The sequence below is a fragment of the Oryctolagus cuniculus genome, chromosome 1 (genome assembly GCF_051225735.1).
Source record: "Oryctolagus cuniculus isolate XC-2025 breed Fujian yellow rabbit chromosome 1, ASM5122573v1, whole genome shotgun sequence".
NCBI classification, from domain to species: Eukaryota; Metazoa; Chordata; class Mammalia; order Lagomorpha; family Leporidae; genus Oryctolagus; species Oryctolagus cuniculus.
The window spans coordinates 135,605,522-135,630,828 of record NC_142867.1 but is presented as its reverse complement, the minus strand read 5'-3'; the positions used below and the strand labels follow the sequence as shown (position 1 = coordinate 135,630,828).

The 25,307-nt window shown below is 44.9% G+C and overlaps 1 long non-coding RNA gene across 2 annotated transcripts in view; it reads right to left on the bottom strand.

The window, feature by feature from the left end:
- LOC149128650 (uncharacterized) overlaps window positions 1-25,307 on the bottom strand; it is a 58,428-nt gene that overhangs the window by 8,374 nt on the left and 24,747 nt on the right. For both annotated transcript variants that reach the window (XR_016222325.1, XR_016222328.1), the window contains exon 2: window positions 18,316-18,522. This is a non-coding gene — a long non-coding RNA (uncharacterized LOC149128650). The remainder of the gene's footprint in view (window positions 1-18,315; window positions 18,523-25,307) is intronic.

Genomic DNA, 25,307 nt, shown 5'->3' with positions numbered 1-25,307 from the left:
TAAGGTAGGAGAGGCCAAATAGAAGTGATTGGACTGTCTCTACCTGGTAAGCAATACATCAGAAGCAATACTGCACTCCAAGAGGCACTGAGAGATTAGTGCTGCCATCAAAGACTGGAAATGCAGGGGTGTGATCCCCACAACATTCCTCTTCAGCTCTCCTGCTCGACCCCAACAGAAGACAGCTGGGGTTTAGAAAATGATAATGAGTTGTTGTGAGCTTCACAGGTGGTGACTCCAATCGAAGCCTCCATATCAGATGTGGTTTCATGACTTATGAAAATTAATACGTACTCAAATACCTGATATGTAGCTACTGATGTGATAAATTCCTTTTTCTGTGTCCTCGTCCATTAGCTAGCTAGAAGCAGTTCGGTTTTCTCTGGTAAGGACAGCAATATTCCTTTCTGGTTCTACCCCAGGGATACATAAAATCTCCAGCCCTATGTCATAATGTAATTCGCAGAGATTTTCATTGTCTTTCCCTTCCACAAGCTAGCACGTGGGTCCATTACAGCAATGGGACCTAGTAACCCAAAACTAGTAACTATCCTAGATCTATTGACAAGTCATTAAATATCACAAATTAATCAATGAAAGCTCGGGGGCCAACATCTCTATTGAGGACAATTGCAAAAATCCTCATCAAAATACTTTCAAATCAATTCAACAACATATTACAGGATCATTCACTGTAATCAAGTGGGATTTAGCTTTGGAATGCAAGAATGGCTTAAGGTATAGAAATCGGTAAATGTGATACACCACTTTAGCAGTGTAAGGGACAAAAATCATACAATCATCTCAGCAGATGCAGAAAAAATAATTGACAAAGTTTAGCGTCACTTCATAATAAAAATATCAACAAATCAAACATAGAAGGAATGTATCTGAACACAATAAAGACCGTATAGCTTAAATCCGCAGCTAACATCACACTCAAGGGTAGAATGTTAAAGGCTTTTCCTCAAATGAGAAACAAGACAAGGATTTCCACTCCTTTTTTTCAAACATTTTTACTTATTTATTTGCTTTTTTTTTTTTTTTGAAAAGCAGAGAGAGAAAGAGAGAGAGAGAGAGAGAGATCTTCCATCCACTGGTTCACTCACCAGATGCCTACAGCAGGCAGGGATGGCTAGATCCAAGCCAGAAGCCTGGAACTCAGTCTGAGTCTTCCACTTGGGTGCACGTGCTTCTGCCTTCATCTGCTGCCTCCTAGTATGCACATTAGCTGATAGCTGGATTGGAAGTGGAGGAGCCGGGACTTGGTATTTGGTCTATGGGTATATGGTGTCTGGGTGTCCAAGCAACAACTTAACCAATCAGCCAAACACCTACCCAATGAATGTCCACTGTTGCCACTTCTATTTAACATGGCACTGGAAGTCCTAGCCAGAGCAATTAGTCAAGAAAAAGAAATAAAAAAACAATCAAATCAAAACAGAAGTAAAATTATCTCTGTTTGAAGATGATATTATCTGATATACAGAAAACCGTAAAGATTCCACCAAAAAAAAAAAAAAAACCAGAAACTAATAAATTCAGTAAAGTTGCAGGATACAAAATCAGCATACAAAATCCATAGCATCTTTATACACTAGCAAGGAACTATCCAAAATATAAATTTTAAAAAAATGACATTTACAACAACTTAAAAAATACTTAGCAATAAATATAACCAGTGAGCTAAAAAGAGCCATACACTGATGAAAGGCACTGGAGAAGGCAAAAGTGAATGGAATCACATCCTATGCTTATGGATTTGAAAAACTGATATTGTTAAACTATGCGTGCTTTCCAAAGCATTCTGCACATCCATTGCAATCCCCATCAAAATTCCAATGATATTGTTTGCAGAAATAGAAAAAAAATTATCCTAAAATTTGCACGGAACCATGAAAGACCCTGCACAGCCAAAGCAACCTTGATGAAGAAAGAGTGAAGCTGCAGGCATCACATCACCTAATTATACAATCTACTACAAATCAAAATATCACGCTACTATACGCTACTGGCTTAAAAACAGACACATAGACCAATATGACAAAATATAAATTCCAGAAGAAATTTCACACATTTGCACTCAATCATTTGAAAGGCAGAGTTATGGGGGGGCGGGGAGCGAGAGAGAGAGAGAGAGAGAGAGATCAATCTTCCCTCTGTTGGTTCACTCCCCAAATGGCTGCAATGGCTGGAGCTGGGCTGGTCCAAAGTCAGGAGCCCAGAGCTTCCTCTGGGTCTCCCACATGGGTGCAGAGGCCATCTTCCATTGCTCTGCCAGGTGCATTAACAAGGAGCGGGGTGGGAAGTGGAGCAGCTGGGGCTCTTCCTCTTCTCCCTCTCCCACTCCCTCCTCCCTCTCCCACTTCCACTCCCTCTCCCACTTCCACTCCCTCTCATCTCCTCCTCCCTCTCCCTTTCCCACTCCTTCCTCCTCTCCATCCCTCTCCCTCTCCCCTCCCCCTCCCCTTCCTTTCCCTCTCCCACCTCCCTCCCTCTGCCACTTCCACTCTCTCTCCTCTCCCCCCTCCCTTTCCCACTCCCTCCTCCTCCCATCCCTCTCCCTCCCCCCTCCCCTTCCTTTCCCTCTCCTACTTCCTCTCCTCCCCTCTTCTCCTTCTTCCTCTCTCCCCCCTTCATCTCGCACTCCCTCCTCCTCCCCATCCCTCTCCCCCTCCCCTTTCCCTGCAGCTTCCATCCTCTCCTGCCCTGGACATCAGCACTCTGGTTTAGGGGCCTTCACTCAGCCTGGGACTGACACCATTTGCCCCTTGTTTCTCAGGCTTTCATGTTTGGACGGAAAACTCCGCTACCAGTTTTCCTGGGCCTCCTGTTGGAAAACAGGAGATCATGGGACTTCTTGCCTGCGATTGTCATAGTCAATCTCTCCCCTGTTGATTCTGTTATTCTGAAGACCCTGGCTAATTACAGATCTCAGGGGAATTATGCCAGGTGAGAAAAGCCAATCACAAAAGGTCAAATGCTATATGATGACATTTATATAATATTCTGAAAGTAAAATTATATAGAGAGGTAGAGAACAGATTAGCGATTGGTAAGAGAGACCGCTGGAGAAAGGATGTTAGACTGAAGGGTTTGCACGAGGAAGTTTTCTAGGTCAGCATAGTTCTTTTTTTATGATTGTAAGTGGCAGTTACATGAAGCTACACATGTGACAGTGAAGAGTTAAAATTGTATATGTGCGGGTGTAAAAAGTTAAGCTTAAGCTTACAGGTTTAAACCTTCCTGGTGCAGCTGTAAAAATAAGACAGAGTAAAGTAGCACCTTGACAGTAGGGACTCCATTTTGGAGCACTTGAGACTGCATTCTGGGAAAGCAACCCCCACACCATGAGACTCTGGTCTGAAACTATGATCTCAAATAGTCGGACAATAGCAGTGCACTACATCACCCTTGGCAACGCACAATAACCCCCTAGCATGATTGCTCAAGCTTAAAAATAAAAAGGTTGCACCTGGGTTACCTGAGCTAATAATGAAAATGTGATTTGTCTATGTCTTAAGACCATAATTGCTGACTGTAAGATATTAGCAACCGTGCATAGCAACCGTGTATTCCCCCCTTCCCGGTTTTGTGGTTTTTGCCTTTATAAACCCTAACCTTTGGTTATTCGGGGCTGCTCTGCTCTTGTATGATCAGACAGCCCCAGCATGCTGGATAATCAATAAAGCTTCCCCTTGCTGTTTGCATAAGAGACGTCTCTTGGTGACGTTTTTCGGGCGGTCGACCCTAACAACAGAACTGCATACAAATGCACACACACACAGTGCATGAATCTAAATCAGCTCTGTAGATTGTACCAACGTCAACATCTTGGTTTCCATGTTGATCTTGGGAAGACAGAATAGCAGGGTCCTTGAAACTTCCTGGCACATTTCTTTGCAATTTCCTCTGAGTCTGTAATTATTCCAAAATAAAAAACTTGAAAAAATTAAGAAACTGTAGCACATTTACCAATACTAGCAGTACCATTGATGCCACACCTTGCAACATGTTGCACGTCATTGAAAACCCAAGCTAGCCCATCTCCTTCCCTCCAAAATGGGTTGCATTTAAACAACCACTGACTAATCCAATGCCCCCAGAAGCAACTAAATCAAGCATCCCAGGAAGAAAAGCACCTTTGTCATTCCTAACAATCTCCTATTTCAGAACTGTCCCTTACATTAAGCGAGCTGAGAGTCACCTGCCTTTAGGAACTGATGGATAATGAATGCTTATTAAGACAGTGGTGTGTGTAGCTCAATGGACTAGCCAGGATACGCTAAATACTCTAAGAAATTACTCCAAATTCAAAGTAGCCTAACCCAAAAACTTTATTTCTCACTATGCATAGGCAGAAGCTCATATTCCCGGCTGAGTGCATCCCTGGGCCCTCCACGATGGCTCAGGGTTCCAGGAGCTTCCATGCCATGTCCATTCCATACCCAATACAGGTTTATTCTAGTATCAGCCAACTTCAAAGAATGAGGAAGAGATGCAACAAACTGAGCGGAACAGGAGCTGGGTCAGTCCTGGAGTGGCACGCACCATTTCTTATTGCACTGGGCAAAGAGCTCCTAATGGAAGCAGGTGGGCTTGGAATGACAGTTTAGCTACGTATCCAGGAAGAATAAATGGGCTTAGTGATGATACAGCAAATCTCTTCCACGCTAACCTTCTAAAGGCATGTTTCCTAACAGTGGGAGTCAGCTGTTAATCTCCAAAGTGGAGATTGAATACAATAACTGGAATGTAACTAAGGTTCCATATGGAAGTTTTGTAACCAAGGCCCACCAGAAACCACAGTTCTGTCACCGTTCAGAAGGATCCTGAAGCTTCTAGAAGATCAGAAAATGGCTCTCACACCAGTTGTGGTGTGATCACATATGTTTTGTCAGCTATTTTTCTTGTTACTTACACTGATGTTATCCTGATAATTATGCCCTGCATGGAATAGTTCTTTACTGTAAATTATTCACACTTCAATTCTCTCTTTCCATTTCTTAAATGTGAACAACTCCCGGAACACAGCCGCAAACTCTCCCACTAAATCCCCCGTTATGAAAAGCTGGAGCTGAGACAGAGAAGAGAATGTCCACGCCTTCCAGAACACCCGTTTTCCAGTTATCATTCCTAGCAGTGCAGGAAAGTGCCAGAACTTGCAAACGAGAAATTCATTCAAATCATGGGAAGAATCAGCTTAGTGACACACCTTGTTCACAGCCACACCCTCAACTGTGCTAAATTTTATTTTTCAGTTGCATAGTGGATTCTGTAAAGACTTGACCATTATGCAAATGCCCTGAATATAAGGAAATACTCTATGTATTAGATCCTTTTCTGAGTCAAGACCAGGAAAGTGGTTTATTTCCACTGAACATTGCCTCAGATGGCTCCAGCCAAATGGACCTCCCACCAAAGTCCTTCCATCATATCCATGGACCTCCCACCAAAGTCCTTCCATCATACCCATGGACCTCCCACCAAAGTCCTTCCATGGTGCCCATCATACAACTTGCTGTACCCACCCGTCCCTGGCACAGGCTTCCTAGAGCGGTCCCCTCACCAGAGTCTGGTTCTGATAGAAATCTGTGTCATCCCCAGGCCCTTCTCTCTCCCTTTGTCTGTAGCACAAATTAAGAAGCTCGACAAGCTCACTGAAAATGGTATACACTCCTTCTTCAAAACAGGGGCCCAAAATTCCCTCTGAAGTTTGTTTTATCAAAACCTAAATTCCTATCACTTCTGAGTTCCCTTTTCTAGGTGAAAGAGAAAAATAACAAAAGCTAAGCTCCTCTTGGAGACTTAGTCACAAAAGCAGCTGCCAACTCGTGTTACTGGATCACAGTGTACAGTACCCAACAGTGAAAAGCTGATGTTCATTTGCAAGGAATATTCATGAATGTTCCATTGGACATAAACTCTAGTCTGGAAGGTGATCCAAAGCCCATTGGGAAGGTCCTAGCCAAAGTGAATAAGTCAACCAGGGTTTCAGTTAACTGGAATTACACCCTAATTTTTACCATTAATGGAGTGTTTGACTGTACAAGGAGACTTCAAACAATTTGTGAAAAAATGGAATTACAAGGTGTGTTTGTTTTGGTACAAAAAATTTTTGAAATCGATGCTCAGATTTTTTCATACTATGTATTTTCATGACATTTTAAGGACGCTTATCTCTTGGAGCAATTGATTGCTCTGAAATTCAGGGGCACACTGGAAGGTATTCATGCTGGAAATACAAGCACAGAGGGAGATTAGAGGCTCAATGACGTGTGCACAGTGCACACTCAAAAGCAATTCTGGTTGCGACTAGTAAAACAGTGGAGAGGAGCAAACCTCCTGAGTACAGCTCCTACTTCTTGTCAACATTTAGTTATCAGGTGAAGCCTCTCACACAGAGGTTTCTCTGGTTTTTTTTTACTTGTTTGTTTTTTTAAAGATTTATTTTATTTATTTGAAAGACACAGTTACAGATAGAGGCAGAGAGAGAGAGAGACGTCTTCCATCCACTGGTTCACTCCCCAGTTGGCCGCAATGGCCGGAGCTACACTGATCCGAAGCCAGGAGCCAGGAGCTTCTTCTGGGTCTCCCACATGGATGCAAGGGCCCAAGGACTTGGGCCATCTTCTACTGCCTTCCCAGGCCATAGCAGAGAGCTGGATCGGAAGTGGAGTAGCCGGGACTTGAACCAGTGCCCATATGGGATGCTGGCACTTCAACCAAGGCTTTAACCTGCTGCACCACAGCGCTGGCCCTTCTCTAGTTTTTGGACAGATAGGGAAATTGAAACTTAGAAGGCGCTTGTCCAATTTGCTCATGCGGGCAATGAGAAGTGGGGACAAAATGCAACTCTTAGATCTCGAAGACTCTGCTCTCACGGTACTGCACATCCCACAGACCCTGGCTGCCAGCCTCATAGCTCATTCTCTGACCCATCCTACATGAATAATACATTCATCCACACTTTTTGGAGAAAATCATTTCTTTTCCCTCTTCAGGATCCTCCAGCCGGCTCAAACAAACCTCATTCGATTTGCCTTTGATCAGTGAATTTTCTGTCCAACCAGACTCCCTCCCTGGAGCTCTCTCTCCTGTTAATCTCACAACCACATAATATCCCACCACTGTGGGAACAGCTTCTGACGTCGCATTCACTGAAAGTGATCCAGCTTATCTGAGCATGGAGTGCCTTTGCTACTCTCCTGAAACACTCAAAAAAAAAAAAAAAAAAAAAAGAGCTTCTATGCATGATATCCAGAGTTGCTGACACAGACATAGTCCTAGGAAACAGGAACCGCAGATGGCACAAGTTCCGCACTGACATGGAGTAAACACAAACAGGAGGGCCCTGTGTCAGGGCATTGCATAGGCTGAGCATCCATCCCTTCCCTGAGAATTCAAAACCTGAAATGCTCCAAATTCTAGAACATTCTGAGTGTCAATAGGGTGTGACAAGTGGAAACTTCCACGCTGATCTCTTGTGATGCAAGTACGTTGCAACTGTTGGGTAGAGGAAGGTAATTGGCACAGCAGTTAAATCGCCAGTTCAGTCACCAGCACCTCACATTAAGCGCCCGATTCAAGGCCTGGCTGCTCCACTTCCCATACGCCTTCCTGTTAATGCAGATCCTGGGCGGCAGCAGGTGAGGGCTCAAGCACCTGGGTCCCTGCCACCCACATGGGAGACCCCGACGGAGTTGCTGGCATCTGGCTTTGACCTCGCCCAGCCCTGGTTGCCTGTTGTAGGTCTTTGGGGAGTGTATCAGTGAATAGAAGATCTCTCTCTCTCTCTCTCTCTCTCCCCAAATAAAATTTTAAAGAAGATCAAATGCCCAATCATATTTTTAAAAATATATAGTATATACTATTACCTTCAGGCTATGTGTATAAGGTGTGTATGAAACATGAGTGAATTTCATGTTTCTTTTTTCAATATTTATTTTATTTATTTGACAGGCAGAGTTACAGAGAGAGGTAGAGACAAAGAGAGAGATCTTCCATCTGCTTGTTCACTCCCCAGGTAGCCACAACAGCCGGAGCTGCGCCGATCTGAAGCCAGGAGCCAGGAGCTTCTTCTGGGTCTCCCACATGGGTGCAGGGGCCCAAGCACTTGGGCCTCTTTTACTGCTTTCCCAGGCCACAGCAGAGAGCTGGATCAGAAGAGGAGCAGCCGGGTCTCAAACTGGCGCCCATATGGGATGCCAGCACTTCAGGCCAGGTTGTTAACCTGATGCACCACAGCTCCGGTCCCTGTGAATTTCATGTTTCAATGTAAATCCCATCCCCAAGATAGCTCATTATGTATATGAAAATTTGCAAAATATGCAAAAAATTATAGAATTATAATCCAAAAAACAACCTGAAATCCAAAATGCTTCTGGCCCCAAGCATTTTGGAAAGGGGCCATTCAGTCTCCAGTGTAACCCTCAGAAGTTAAAAATAAAAAAAAAAAGAGCACCCGGCAGGCTTGCAAACAGCAACTGAAGCCACAAAGCAGGAATCTGGGAGCCCCTGTAGTGTGGAGCAGGCTGGGAGTTACACAGTCACCCGATAGGCCATTATCTGTGCAGAATAACCACACTGCAAACGTGCATTTGGGGGAGAGTGGATGACTCAGTGGGCGGAGAAGCCCTTGGAGAACCAAACTGGAATGGAAATGACTTTAGCAAGGAAGAGCAATAGAGAGAAGACTAACCAAACAGCACCAACAGCAAAGGAAATAAGCTCCCCTCCTTCAGGGACTAGGAAATGGCTTAAGTATGAGGCTCAGGGCGCAGGCCAGACAGGTGACTATAACTGTGTCCACCTACAGGCAGCCGGTGTTTCACACTCTTCACTTCTCCAACATCCGCCTAAGGCAAAAGCAGCTTTCTTTGTGGGTGAGCTGTAGATGTCCAGGTGTTTTGCTTATTTTTCTATCTGTGTTTCATAGTCTTCTCTGCTCTCCAAACCTTTAACCACTGGTGGGAGCACTGTCCGTAGAAGCAAGATGCCAGCTAGTGGAATTGCAGGAATTTGTGAAGAACGACACTACGGATGTGCCAAGTCCATGCATACCTAATGTGATCAATCATAGTCATGTCAGTCCAACACTGACAGCAAGGGATGTGGTTTGTAATAACTTATCGGAAGTGGTATAGAGGGTAAAACTGCCGCCTGCAATGCCGGCATCCTATATGGGCGCTGGTTCCAGACCTGGCTGCTCCACTTCCGATCCAGCTCTCTGCTACGGCCTGGGAAAGCAGTAGAAGATGGCCCAAGTCCTTGGGCCCCTGCACGCGAATGGGAGACCAGGTGAAGCTCCTGGCTCCTGGCTTTGGATTGGCACAGCTCTGGCCATTGCCGCCAGCTGGGGAGTGAAACAGTGGATGGAAGACCTCTCTCTCTCTCTCTCTGGCTCTGTGTCTCTTTGTAACTCTATCAAACAAATAAAATAAATCTTTCAAAACAAAACAAAACAAAAACACCCCACTGCTCAAGGAAGCCATGAGAAATCACAGGATCAAGCGCACCCCTTTAAGTCAACAGGTGACAGTCTTCCTCTGTTGCTACTCTGACAATATCTACCCAATGGACGCTATTAACTTCCATCATCTTCATTGTGAGAGAGGCTCTCAGAATCACTGTTTTTGCAACCCAGAGAACAAATTAGAGATTTTAGCTTGGAAAAGTATACAGAAATCTAGAAAAAAGATAGTTCCAAGTAGGCAGGCATAAAAAGAAAATCTAGGGAATTCCTGTATAAAAACAGACAGAAAGGGTCAGGCATTGGGTGCAACGGATAACACACCTCTTGGATCACCCATAGCCCAAACCAGAATGCTTGGTTCAAGTGCTGGCTCTACTTCTGATCCCAGCTTTTCCTGCTAAAGCACACTCTGGAAGGCAGCGGGTGTTGGCTTAAGTATTTGGGTCCCTGCCACCCACTTGGGAGGCTCAGATGCAGAACACAGCTCCTGGCTCTGGCCTGGCCTTAGTCCCCATTGTTTTCGGCCTTTGGGGAGTGAACCAGAAGAGCTCTTTCTGTCTGTCCTTCTCCATGTCTCTGCCTTTATAATAATAATAAAATTTTCAAATTTCTCAATTTGTATTTTCCTAGATGTAAGAGTTGAATTGTATGTGTGTATATCCTGGGCACAGTGGCCTCACAAACACACATATTAAGATATAAAATTCACCAACGTTGTTTTTTGGAAAACCACTCATCAGACTATTCATTTCAATGGGTTTTACCAATAGAGAATGGAGTTACAGATCAAGGACCAGCAAACTTTCCCATAAAGCGTTGAATAGTAAATTCTCGGAGCTCTGCGGACCACATGATTTCTGTATCTCTCTCTGCTCTGTCATTGTAGCATGAAAAAGTCATAACAGCACACAATGAATGAATGCATCTGTGCTCCCCCAAAAGAATTGTTTACAAGGGTTTGGCAACCAGGTTGTAGTTTGCTGATCCCATATGCACCTCTCCTTAAAAAAAAAAGTTATAGCTGTTGGTTGCCTCTCAGGTTTCCCCTTAGATAAAGATGTCTTGTCATGGGGAGGGCATTTGGCACAGTGGTTAAGACGACGTTGGGACACATGCATCCCATTTCGGTCTGCCAGGCTTCAAGTGCTGGCTCTGCTCTCCAATGCAGTTTCCAAACAACGCACACCCTGGTAGGCAACAGGTGATAGCATAAGTAGTTTAGTCCCTGTCATCCACGTAGAAGACCCAGACTGAATTCCCAGCTCCCAGCTTCTTCCTGGACTTACCCTGGCTGTTGCAGGCATTTGAGGAGTGAATCAGCAGGTGGAAGATCCCCCTACTCTCCCATCCCGCCTCTCTGGGCCAAGTCAAAGGTGGGAGCCTGCATCTCAATGAGGGTCTCCCACAAGGGAGAACTTGAACCCTCAGCTGCTGCCTCCTAGGTGTATGTTAGCAGAAAGCTGGAATTGGAAGCAAGCGATTGGACTTGAACTTCGGTATAGAATGTAGGCAACCCAAGTGGCCTTTAACAGTCTTTGCTTTTATTTGTTTCATTTGCCCAAATCTTCATAGTTCAAATATCCATTCCAGGGTGCCAGCTTCGTCCTGCCTTTAACTTCCCAACAACCAGTTTTTGTTTTCAGAAATTCCAAACACAAAGGTAAATAATCCCAGTAGGGATTAAAGTGATTGCTTTAACTTCCCCTTTAATAAGCTATTAAAAAATAAGAACATTAAATCCAAGGCAACATGAGAACAATGCCATGAGCTCAGATGTGGGTCATCACCAGTGATTACGGAGCACAAAAAGCCCTTTTGTTGTCTCACTTCATCCTGATACCAACTCAAAACATGATTCCTTCCCCTACTGGGGATGCTAAGTAACTCCCTAAAAGAACAGAGGATTGGGAAGCAGCAGCATTGGGAGTCCATCCTGGGTCTGTAGGACTCCAGTAATGGCCCCCATTACCGTATCAGAGTATAAACATCAGTACACAGGCTGAGGCTGGTTGATGACGATGATTTTGGCAGTGCCAGGGAAAAAAATCTATTGCATTTCTTCAAATGAAAGGGTTTTATTCTTCCTACTTCCTTTGGTTCTAAAACATCTCGTTAAATGAAATGATAGTATATTACATAATTAATATTAGTGTTCTCTCCTACATCATGTTCCATTGTAGTTCAGGTACCTCTCCTGATCAGATCTCTGCCAAGCAGGGACTCGGGGATCCAGGAAGCATCAACAGTGTGGAGCCAGTATTTTGGAGTTCTGCACTTGCATCATGAGTGTGAGGAATTAGACAAAGAGTGAGGAAGTCACCCTGGCTCTTAACTGCTCTGACTTGGAAGTGGACCAAGCCAGGTCTGTTTACATCCCACTGGGAAAAACTCAACTGCATGGCTTCAACCAAGGGCGGAGGAAACAAAGATACAGCTTCCCTGTGCACCTAAGAAGCATAACTGAACATTAGTGACCACACAAGCCATGAAGATTGCGAACAGCACAAGCTTTGTGCCAGTGTCCTTGCTCAGCCAAACCAAGTGCTGGACACTCTAGACAGAAATTCTAGGGGCCAGTGCTGTGGCATAGTGGGTGGGGCTGCTGCCTGCAGTGCTGGCATTTCATATGGGTGCCGGTTCAAGACCAGGCTGCTCCACTTCTGATCCAGCTCTCTGCTACGGCCTGGGAAGGCAGCAGAAGATGGCCCAAGTGCTTGGGCCCCTGCACCCACGTGAGAGACCTGGAAGAAGCTCCTGGCTCCTGGCTTCGGATCCGCCCAGCTCCAGCCGTTGTGGCAATTTGGGGAGTGAACCAGCAGATGGAGGACCTCTCTCTTTCTCTCTTTCTCTCCCCCTCTCTCTGCCTGTGCCTCTCTGTTACTCTGTCTTTCAAATAAATATATATAAATCTTTTAAAAAAAGAAATCCTAAAATACTGTTTTTGTTTTTATTTTTCTGCTACATAACTTCAAAACTCTCTGCTTGTATTAGTCCATTTTATGGTATTCTAACAAAACATCTGAAGCAAGCTACTTTTACAAAGAAAAGAGGCCTACTCAGTTCACGGATCTGGAGGCCCAAGGGCACGGCATTGGTATCAGCTGAGCTCTGGGGAGGCCCTCATGCAGACGGCTAGAGCTTGCACAGGAGGAAGCAATCACATCTTGAAACAAGAGACACATGAGTCGGCATCAAACTTTTATAACAACGTGCTCCCAAGAGATCTTACTCCAGGAGACCAGCACTCGCTCCTGAGAGCAGTGCCCCCAGTGATCTAATCACTCCTCATTGAGTCTCCCTCCTTAAAATTCCATCAACTCTCACATCACCCCACTGGGGACCAAGTCTCAACAAAGGAACCTTTGGGGGATGCACTGAACCACATCCAAACTGTATCCCAGTCTAAAATAGCTAGACTACAGCAGACTAGAGAGCAAGTAATGGGGAATTTAACCCAAAAACAGCTTACTATTTACTCACAAATGATTTTTGTAGCGATATTATTGAAAGGCCAGTCTGGGGCCAACATTGTGACGTAGTACGTTAGGCCACTGCCTGCAACGCCAGCGTCCCATATGGGAGCACCTGTTGGAGTCCTGTTCTGATTCCAGGTCACAGGTGATGCACCTGCGAAGGCTGTAGTGGGATGCCTTGCCCACAGGTGGGAGACTAGGATGGAATGCCTGGCTCCAGGCTCTGGCCTGGCCCAGACCTGACTGCTGTAGCCATTTGGGGAGTGAATCAGCAGAAGGAAAAGACCTTTCTCTCTCTCTTTGTCTCCCTCTGTCTGTCACTCTGCCTTTCAAATAAATTTTTTAAAAAAGACAGCCTGTTGCTAATTTCTACTAATCTGTATTTTTCTCATCACACATTCTGTACAACATATTCCCCTGTATTTCAGAACTTACGTAAAAAGTAATATTCAGTATTAGATAGTGGTTTAAGTTTTAATAAATTTTGCCATTAATAAGGAGATACATACATCTCCTCTGTGTATACTAAAACACACCCAGTACATTTTAGAACCTATGTACTTAATTTATAGAATTCAAAGAATTTGTATTTTCTTGGAAGAATTAAACTATCTTAAACTAAATAAATAGTCACCACACAAAATCAAAGTGATTCACAAATCGAAAGGTGAAAAGGAAACAATAAAATATCTGTAACCTTAAAGCAACACAAAACAAACAACCAAAAATTCAAGTCATTCACGTCTCAATAGCGAGGGTGGGCATTGTGGTACAGTGGGTTACACTGCCCCTTGGGACACTCACATCTCATCAGAGTGCCAGTTCAAGTCCCAGTTCCTCTGCTTCTGATCCAGCTTCCAGCCAATGCCCCCTGGGGGCTGCAGAAGATGGGTCAAGTACTTGGGTCACTGCCCAGTGTACGATGTGGAGGCCATTCATGAGTGAACCAGCAGATGTAAAGCAATCTCTCTCTCTCTCTCTCTCTCTCTCTCTCTCTGCCTCTCAAGCACATGAAAAGAGATCAATAAATACCCATTTTCCAAAAGTTGCAATTGCATTTGAAAGCATTGTTTTGGGAAGCACGACTCAGCTTTCAGATGGACTGCTAATTTCTCCCTCTTATCAGGAAATCCTGGGGTAAAATTTACAATGTTTAATGTGACTGAGGAGCAGAAGGAGGGGAAAGACCCGTGTCTCCCTGCTGTGTGGGTATAGACACTAAGGTTCGATTTTTCTCATCTCCGAGGACTGCAGAATTGTCCTCTTTTCACCCCCCGATTAAATTCAGAATCAAAGTAGGCCAAGATGTAAATTATTGAATATTGTAAAGAACCGTCCAGAGGGAGTGTTTGCTCAGCTGGAAGTCCTAAGGGCTGAGCGCTCTGACAGTAATCTGAAAATGCTCCGCCCCCGTCCATCTGCAGCCTCAGTATAGTTTGAGAGAACCTTGTGTGTGCCCAGGGTGATTTTTTTAAAACAACTCTCTCTAGGGCTTGATTTGTGACCATTCAGCAATTTCCAATTCCTAGTTTACACCCACGGATGTTTTAAAATAGCAAATCCAAAGCTCAGTAAGGAAAGACTCCATCCATGCAGGTGTTGTGCACAGAGGGTTATCACAGTGCTGGTGTGAGTCCTGGCGGCTCCACTTCCGATCCAGCTCCCTGGTAACGTGCCTGGAAAAAGCAGCACAAGATGGCCCAAGGACTTGGGCCATGTGAGAGACCTGGATGAAGCTCCTGGCTCCTGGCTTCAGCCTTGCCCAGCCCTGGCTGCTGTGGCCATTTGGGAAGTGAAACTACAGATGGAAGATCTCTCTCTCTCTCTCTCTCTCTCTTTCTGTCCCCATCTCTGTCACTCTGTCACTCAGATAAATAAATCCTTAAAAAGGAAAACTCCATCATGAAAGTCTTTTTAATTGTTTGACTCCTTATTCTTCCTACTCAATATTCTCTTAATTAGATACATGGGGACTTCAAAAAATTCACGGAAAATTGAATTAAATGATAAGTTTATTCTGGTGCAAGAAACTTTGAATTCCAAACATGGTTACTTTCAAATCCTGCATTTCCAGAAACTTTCTCAAGAGGCTTCATTTGCCCAGATTTCAAATTTCTTTGGTATGTTTCAAGTCTACTTCAGGGCCTAGGTAATATCTATCCAGAAGCTATATAACCTTGCTTGTATTGAGATACATTTCTGCAAGATGACCTCATAAGCCCAGTTTTTTTTTTTTTTTCCACAATAGATTAATTCCAGGTGAACTCCACCTGGAATTGTTAATCATAATGAAAATTTGTCAGCAACCTGAATGTCCAAATTTGAGGATGGTTAAATAGACTATGCCACAGCCACATGAAATGTTTGTATGCAGTCATCTAAAATTGTGTTTATTAAAGTCTAAAACAGAAAATTCTAATGTGTTATTTCTCAGTGAACAAATATTTATTAGTAACATAAAGATTATAATGTAGCCTACAAAAGCATATTTAATGACCCATATTATATAGAACAAAAAACATAAAAACTATTCCCAAGGGAAAAAATAAATTTTCCCCAAATATCCATAATAGTGATTAGGAAGTAAAAAAAGTATCTGCACTCTCCTTCTACTCTTCCTTTTTTTATATCTTCTGTAATAAATATATATTTATTTATTTTATGTATTTAAAAGGCAGAGACATAGAGAAACAGACAGAGATCTCCCATCTGCCGATTCACTCCCTCAAATACTGACAACAGCCCTGGCTGGGTCAGGCCAAACCCAGGAGCCCGGAAGTCCATCCAGCTCTCCCACATGGGTGGCAGGGATCCAGCTACTTTTGCTGCCACTTCCGCCTCCCTGGGTACACGATTAGCAGGAAGTTGGAATTGGATGTGGAGCCAGGCCTCCACCTCAAACAGCTTCTTAATCACCACTCCAACCCCTGCCACTATACAGATCATCTAAAAGCGAATATGTCTTACTGTGCATATAAACTATCGTAATCCACTCACCTTTTAATTTAAATTGTTTACACTTCAGAATTTGATCCGGGTAAATGTTGAAGCTTTGGCTAGATTATTCCCTCTATCTCAACCCTCAGTTTAGTGTCAGTGTTGTCTGAACTACAGTGCTGTGAGCTTAGGCAAAAATAAACCATGAGCAGCTCAGAGATGTTAGGCAGACAGTGACAACGTGGCAGCTCTGATTTCCCCAGAGCGGTGAAAGTCTTCATTGCAACCCGTAGTTTTCTTTTGGGTTCTCCTGTGTGAGACACTTGAAGAACCCCTCAAAGCAGCTCAGTAGGCATGTTCTTCAGTAAGAGCCACATCACAGTAAGTGGGCTCCGTGACAATGAAATTGTTTTTGCTAGAGCAGTGGATAACTTTGCTTCTTTCCATCTCATTTCTAATTCCCTTCTAAAAAATATTTATTTGTTTGAAAGGCAGAATGATGGAGAGAAAAGGAGGGAGGGAGAGGGAGAGAGAGGGGCAGAGAGAGAGAGAGAGATCTTCCTTCTCCTGGATCACTCCTCATAGGGCCACAATGGCAGGGCTGCTCCAGACCAAAGCCCTGAGTCTCCCTCTGATCTCCCACGTGGGTATCAGGTGCCAAGTACTTAGAGCACATCAACAGGGAGTTGGGCCGGCGCCGCGGCTCACTAGGCTAATCCTCTGCCTGCGGCGCCGGCACACCAGGTTCTAGTCCCGATCGGGGCACCGGATTCTGTCCTGGTTGCCCCTCTTCCAGGCCAGCTCTCTGCTGTGGCCAGGGAGTGCAGTGGAGGATGGCCCAAGTGCTTGGGCCCTGCACCCCATGGGAGACCAGGAGAAGCACCTGGCTCCTGCCATCGGATCAGCGCGGTGCGCTGGCCGTGGCGGCCATTGGAGGGTGAACCAACGGCAAAAGGAAGACCTTTCTCTCTGTCTCTCTCTCTCACTGTCCACTCTGCCTGTCAAAGATTAAAAAAAAAAAAAAAAGGGAGTTGAATTGTAAGCAGAGCAACTGAAGCTCAGACCGGTGCCCTGGGTATGGGATGCCAACACAGAAGCAGCAACTTAGTCCACAATGCCAGTCCCACTTGGTCGTTCCTATTCCTTGTCATCCTCTTCCTCCTCTTCCTCCTACTCTTCATATTGAGTTTTTCACCCATGCTGCTATTCAGTCATAGAGATGGCAGAACAGACTTACTAAGTATTTTCAAGGTCAGTCAACCTGAGCCTTGCGATTGTACCACTCCTCCTTCATTGCTCTCCCTGGCCTATTAGAACTTCAAACAGGCGACTATAACTCCCTAATGATGTGGGCAATGAACCAACAGGCTGGCCTGAAATCAATGAGGCCCACGACAATTTGTGCTTTTTTTTTAAATGACATTCTAGGTTATATGTTCAAAGGCTAAATCATGAGAAGGAAAAATATGCTTATCGTGTGAGGCATGATTAGACACTGCAAACACACTTGCCTCTGAACTGAATGAACATCACAGCAAAAGAACCCCCAATCTTTAGGCCTTTCAGAAAACATACAGTAGGAGACTGTTTTGACTTCAGCAAAGCATGTCCGGATGTCCCAAAGAAAGGAATGGCTCGCATAACGTCAGGGTCCAGGACCACCCCAACCACCAGTGGAGAATGACCCACACATTTTCAAGAGTCTGTAAAAATTACCAACAGAGAGAGTTTCTGCGCAAAGCACGTGTTTCCCCACCAGAAAGTGGGACCAAGGAGGATGAGAAAACGTTGCCATGGAAACAGCCCTCTATAACAGTCACCTTGCAAGCTCTTTTCAGGCTCTCATCTACATTGAATTTTTAATAATCTTCTACATAAGTGACCCTATTTATGGAGACTGTTCATAATTGGAATAACAATGAGCACTGTGTAGTTTGGATGTCATTAACTGTAATTAAGACTTTCAATAATTTTCTTTGAAATGGAGCTTTTGCCCAAACACTACTTAGAGACAAAAGGCAAGTCTTTGAAAAGGAGAGTTTATCAGGTCATATCTCCTTTTACCCAGAGAACAATAGCAAAGAGAGATGGACAGAGTATGGAAACAAGAGGAGGAGAGGGCCTCACATTTTGTGGTAAGCACAAGGGGTGTTCAGGACACGTGGGCAGACACAAAGACGTTCATCACCAAAACTAAAGCCAAAGTCATTCTTTTCTATTCCAAGGGAAAGCGTCTCAATTGGGAACAGTCATCCAAGTTTCCCTCTACTCAGTTAAAAAAATCCAACGTAAGAGAGTTATTGGGGGTGACGCATGCTGGTCTCAATGACGCTCTATGTCTGCATCTACACCCCATCCCCACCTGCACCGGAGGCCTCCCAACCCCTGCCTGGGATATCCTTGAGGCCCCTTGTTATGCATAGCTCTTACCTAATCCTGCAGCTCCTTCTTCCCCTCGTACGTGTTATCACCCGTAGCTCCTGATGAACATACTCAGCTCACTGAAGAGCTGGTTTACAGTGTATTTACAGATATACTCTCTGAGGTCAGACTCCCTGGGTTCAAATCCCGACTCCACCACTTCATCAAGTGACTTGCAGAAGATGACTTCGTAACTCCACACCTTAGCTTCCCCACCTACAGCAAAAATGCAAAAGGAAAGTTTCAACTTTTCCATTTTTTTTTTAACATTTAAGGTTTACTTGGATTAAGACAGTAATTGTGTTCTTCATAGGAAATCAAAACATAACAGGAATTCACAATGCAGGAAGTGATTGCTTCCTGAGGTCTATAACCTCTTAAATATTAGGAGCTTATTTCTCCAGGTTTGCTTCATATACATACACTAGTGTATGGTTGCTATCATATAAAATCCAACTATAATCTTTTTGTAATTTGCTTAAGATAATATGTGCTAGCTACACGGGGCAGGTGTTTGGGAGAGCAGTTATAGCCTCCCTCGGGACACCACATTCCACGTCGGAATGCCAGGTTTAAGTCCCAGCTCCACTTGAGACAAAGCTTCCTATTAATGCAAACCCAGGAAGGCTCAATTGCTTAGAGCCCTGTCTCCCGCTTGGGAGACCCAGATGGAGTTCCCAGCTGCTAGCTTTGGCCTGGCTCAGCCCTGGCTGTTGTGGGTATTTGGGGAGTGAGCCAGCAGATGGAAGATCTCTCTCTCTCTCTCTCTCTCTCTCGTTCTCTCTCTCTCTCCCTTTCCCTTTCCCTCTGTGTATGTGCATGTGTGTGTACATCTTTTGTCTTTCATATAAAATGAAAAAGCAACTTTAAACACATGCTAAATATTATTATCTATGACCATACATAGAGCGTATTAGTCAGTTTTCATCACTATAACTAAATACATGAAACACACTACTTATTAAGGTGGGAGGCTTATTTCAGCTCATGGCTTTGGAGGTTCGCAGTCTAAGATCAGGCAAGCATGGCCTCTGACGAGGGCAGTAGATGGTGAAACACGTGTCCGCTAAGAAGCAGAGACAGGGAACACGCTTGTCTTTAATTCTATGTAGCCTCTCCTTTGAAAGCCACCATGGTTGGGTCTGAGAAATACATTCAGTGCTTAATCTAATCCAGTTCAATCACTTTCCAAATGTCCCACCTTCAGACATCATAATTGGATTAAATTTCTACCCTTAATCCATTGACCACTGACATAAGACTCTTAACACTTGGGTCTTTTGGGGACACCAAAATTAATATTCAAACCATATTACATAGATATACTTCAGTTGATCACCAGCTATGTAAAGTTCTATTGTATGAATATTCCATAATCTGTTCAAACATTTCCACAGAAAGTGGCATTTTTAATTAATTTATTTATTTATTTTTTGACAGGCAGAGTTAGACAGTGAGAGAGAGAGACAGAGAGAAAGGTCTTCCTTCCATTGGTTCACCCCCCAAATGGCCACTACGGCTGGTGCTATGCCGATCGGAAGCCAAGAGCCAGGTGCTTCCTCCTGGTCTCCCATGCGGGTGCAGGGCCCAAGTACTTGGGCCATCCTCCACTGCCTTCCTGGGCCACAGCAGAGAGCTGGACTGGAAGAGGGGCAACCGGGACAGAACCAACACCCCAACTGGGACTAGAACCCGGTGTGCTGGTGCCGCAGGTGGAGGATTAGCCTAGTGAGCTGCGGCGCCAGCCAGAAAGTGGCATTTGCAGTCCCAGTTCTCTGTGATTATAGCAGTTTTCACATAGTTTGGCCCAAGTTTACATGCTCAACCGTTGTGAAAGTTATATTTGAGTGTCATTTTAATTTATTTGCATCATCTGTTTTGACATTTTGGGATCTCCTAAGGATTGAGTCCACTGATACAATTTTGCACCTTTGGATAGTAAGAGTTTGTGGATCATTGCTAAGTTGGGTTTTGCCCATAGTGATAAAGAGTTTCTGTGTTCCATTCCCCTTGTTTCCCTCATGGACCTTGTCATCCTAACTACCCGTCAGCTGATGGCTGGGGGAAGTGGCGAGGGGCAGAGTGGTGGGCAGGATGGCTGCCAACTTGTAGCATTGACCCCGTCACCAACCACATTAAGCGTTCCTCCCTTTAAAAGTCTTGAAGGCTCTGATTTTACAAAGGCCTCCTAGGAACTTGGACAGTGTAAAGCAGTAATAACCTAGATTCTATGGAGGATGTGCTATGTTCAAATTCAGCCTAACCTCTTCTTGTAGAAAAGTAAGCTTTTGTTGTCTTAAAGAACTTCTATTGTACAGAAATCTTTCATCAAACTTTTACATAATGCCAAATAATGCCAAAGAGTAAGGACGTTAAAGGTCTAGCTTAATCAATGTTTACATCACCACCAATTGAGTTTGTTTGGCCAGCAACTCAGATGATTTTGCCAAGGTGAATTCACCCTGTCAGACATCTCCCTGGTCTTCGAGACAGCTTAAGAGCTGCTGTGCAATTTATGCCAGTGCCACTCTAGCAAAAAAATCCTTCGTTTGCAAGATAACTTCTGGGAGACAACAAAAAAGGTCTCTCAGGTGTGGGTGGAGGGCTTAAAAAGGCAAAACCGTGGGCAACTAGCAATAAACAGAGACCAGGAAGTTGTAGAATATACCACCAATAACTCATGGATAGCTTCATTTTTCTTAAACAGTTCTTTAAAAATAAAGAGAGGGGCAGGTGCAGTGGTGCAGCAGGTTCAAGCCCCAGTCTGCAGGGCTGATACCCCATTTGGGTGCCCATTCGAGTCCCGGCTGCTCCACTTCCTATCCAGCTCCCTGCTAATGTGCCTGGAAAAACAGCAGAAGATGGCCCAAGTCCTTGGGGTCCTACACCCATGTGGGAGACCCGGAAGCAGCTCCTGGCCCCTGGATTCCAATCTCCTCAGCTCCTGCTTTTGTGACTACTTGGGGAATGAACCAGCAGATGAAAGCCTCTCTCTCTACCTCTTTCTGTAACTCTTCAAAATAAATAAAATAAATCATTTTAAAAATAAAAATAAGGAGAAGAATTTAAAAAGTATATTTTTAAGAAAGATAGAATAGTGGTTTTTATTTTAGATTTTATCTTTCCTTATTGATCCAGAAACAAACAGTATTTTGAGTTCTTAAATTTTTCCATTTGTATCCCCTAAAGCCAAACACTTAAAGTGTAGTAGACGAAGTGAAAAACTGCACCTTAGGATGTGTGTTTCTCAGAATTAACATGCTAAGGCCCACCCAAGGAGCTCATCATGAAGCCTCTGGTTTGAATGACATAATTCATTCTGAACACCTAGGGTGGATCCCAAGGGTCCTCATTATCATAACTCAGAGATTCCCACACAAAGGACAGAGACTACACCTTGGAATTGATTGAACACTGCCTAATGCTAGCAAGACTCCCTTCTCTATTCCTATTCTGTAAGAGTTTCCTGGGTTTGGACCGAGTCACTTCTGCTGTGTCCCAATTTTAGTCTATAAAATGGGCTAATCGTATTTGCCACCTACCTCAGTGCCGTCACACGTGGATTCATGAGCTAATGCCTGTGAAGTAGCTTAAGTTCCTCAGAAGAAGGTGCTCTATTTCAAGGATTATCAAACATTTAATTCCAGTATTACACTGACACTTTATTTTACAGGGACCCACAAAAGCGGCAGTGTTGCCAGGAAAAAGAGTAAGCAGAGGTACTGGGCTAAAGGTGCGATCATATCCAGCAGCTTGCTTGTGAGAGAGAGTGAGCTTCTATGTCAACTTGAACTTGAAATCTCGCTGATGGCACGAGCAATGTCATTTTTAATCAACAGACCATTTTTGGACATTCCACAGTATATCAGAGTTTTACTAGAGAAATAGAACTAGTAGGGAATATAGCCAGGAGCCAGGAGCTTCTTCAAGGTCTCTTAAGTGGGTGCAGGGGCCCAAGGACGTGGGCCGTCTTCTACTGCTTTCCCAGGCCACAGCAGAGAGCTGGATCGGAAGTGGAGCAGCCGGGACTCGAACTGGCACCCATATGGGATGCTGGCACTGCAGGCTGGGGCTTTAACCTGCTGCACCACAGCACTGGCCCTGGGCTGGGTCTTATATAGCCTAGGGTGGGTGAAGGTACAGCAGGGAAGACAGTGGACAGAGGTGAGCTACTTCTTATAGGCTTTCTGTGGGCTTTCAAACCTGGAAAAAAATGCAGGAGGTGGGGTGGAGAACAATACAGGGCATGGGGAACAATACAGGGCTGTCTTGAAAGATGACAGAGTTGAAGGGATAAAAGGGAATTGTATCTGCTTTCAGGCCAGGAGCTAAAATGGCTGAGGCCAATGTCCTTGTTCCATCATTTACGCCACGAGGAAGTTGGTATTTCAGACTGTGAGTCGGGCTAGGAACTCTGAGATCACTGGGCAAGTCAGCACACCTGGCTGCAGGCAGCTCTGCTTTCCCAGGTGCATTTATCCGGGAACTGGATTGGAAGTGGAGCAGTCAGGCTTTGAGCCGATGCCCATACGGGATGCCAGCACGGCAGGCAGTGGCATATCCTTCTGTGCCACAATGACATTCCCAAACCTTGGTTTTGCCCTTAAGCCCTTTTCAATTGACTATACTGGCCCAACTACATTCCAGACTCTTTCACTTAAAGTCAACTGATTGTAGATGTGAATCACCACAAAATTCCTTCCCGGGAACGATAATGTGGCCCCAAGAAACCCAGAACCTTGAGTGCTCTCCAGCCTTGGCAGAGCCAAGCATCCAGGTGCCAGAAATACTCCTCCGCTCACCTCACCTTCACATCCTGCGAGAGCTCCCCTCCATGGGAGCACACCTGGAAGGTGGAGATTTGTATTCCTCAGGGGTTTTACAGGGGGCGTCCCAACCTAGCCTAGCATTTGAGTGAGTAACTAGGTATTGTATATAATACAGGCAAGTTCGCATATAAAAACTAACTACTGGGGCCGGAGCTGTGGAATACTATGTTAAGTTTCCTCCTGCAGTGCCAGCATCCCATGTGGGTGCTATTCGAGTCCCGGCTGCTCCACTTCTGATCCTGCTCTCTGCTGTGGCCTGGGAAAGCAGTGGAAGATGGCCCAAGTCCTTGGGCTCCTGCACCCATGTGGGAGACCCGGAAGAAGCTCCTGGCTCCTGGATCTAGATCAGCTGAACTCTGGCTGTTGCAGTCATTTGGGGAGTGAACCAGCAGATGGAAGACCTTTCTCTCTGTCTCTGTTTCTCTTTCTCTGTCTCTCTCTCTCTCTGCTTCTACCTCTCTCTGTAACTATCTTTCAAATAAATAAAATAAATCTTAAAATAAAAACTGATCATCACACCTAGCTTCCTAGTGTTTCCTCAGTGCTTGTCAATTTAAGCCATTGATTGTTTTGGGAGCAGACAATCTACCCCATTGCACAGGTGAAGCAAAGATGTGTTTTCAATTCATTCATTGTTCTATAGCTTCCTAGAGCAAATGGGCTAAAAATTACATTTTTCATGGGCCTGAAAAGATTCTTTAAACAAATTATTTATTTATTCAGTTGAGAGGCAGAATTATAGACGGCGGGAAAGACAAAGAGAGAAGTCTTCCACCCGCCGATTCACTCCCCAGATGGCTGAAACAGCCAGTGCTGGGCCAATCCAAAGCCAGGACCCAGGAGCTTCCTCTGGGTCTCCCATGTGGGGTGCAGGGGCCTAAGAACTTGGGCCATCCTCCACTGCTTTCCCAGGCCATAGCACAGAGCTGGATGGGGAGTGGAGCAGCCGGGACTAGAACCAGCACCTGTGTGGGATGTCAGTGCTGCAGACAGAGGTTCAGCCTACTACACCACAGTGCCAGCCCCCTGGAAAGACCCACGGACCCACGTTCTAGGCAGAAGAGTATCTAGAAACATGGCCTTTCTTGGAAAGTTCTTGCTATTTTTAAAGCATGAAAGTCTTATTAAACCTGGAGTAAAGACTTGTTTTTGTGTGTGTCCTTTTTTTTTTTTTTTTTTTTTTTTTGACAGGCAGAGTGGACAGTGAGAGAGACAGAGAGAAAGGTCTTCCTTTGCCGTTGGTTCACCCTCCAATGGTTGCCGCAGCTGGCGTGCTGCGCCGATCCGATGGCAGGAGCCAGGTGCTTCTCCTGGTCTCCCATGGGGTGCAGGGCCCAAGCACTTGGGCCATCCTCCACTGCACTCCTGGGCCACAGCAGAGAGCTGGCCTGGAAGAGGGGCAATCAGGACAGAATCTGGCGCCCCGACCAGGACTAGAACCCGGTGTGCCGGCGCCGCAAGGCAGAGGATTAGCCTAGTGAGCCGCGGCGCTGGCCTGTGTGTGTCCTTAATACTCTTTCTTCTGGTGAGAGAACTGGAATTTTCCACCAGAACCGCCTCTTCCCTATGCCTTGTGGACTGCCCCTTCCAAGGAGGAACAAGGGACAGCAACTGCTACATGTACACAGATCAACTGATGTCTAGGCCAGCACCAGCTACCCCAAGTGATGTAACAGGGAGGGAGAGGGCACAGGAGAGGAAGTTGGGAACAAAATTATAGGAAATTGCTCCCTTGTTGCAAGCACCGTGACCAGTATTTTCTGTATACATTACCTCATTGGCTCTTCACCACGTTCCACAACAAGGTTTTATAAGGCACTTCCATGAAGTTGTTATCAGGATCTTCAAAAAATTCATGGGAACCCCCACAAAAAAGACAAAACTATGTACAGATGTCAAAAATTTCTGCATCAAAATAAACATTTTTAATTCAATTTTCCTGCAAACTTTTGAAAATGCCTTCCTAGGACCATATTCATCTTTGAAGTCTTTGTTTTTTATTTGTTTGAAAACCCAGAGCGATACACAGACAAACAGAAAGATCCTCCATCTGCTGGTTCACTCCCCAAAGGCCCACAGCAGCTAAGGCTGGGCAGGGCTGAAAGCAGGAGCCAGGAGCGCCATCTGGGCTCCTACGTGGGTGATAGGGATCCATCTACTTGAGCCATGCCC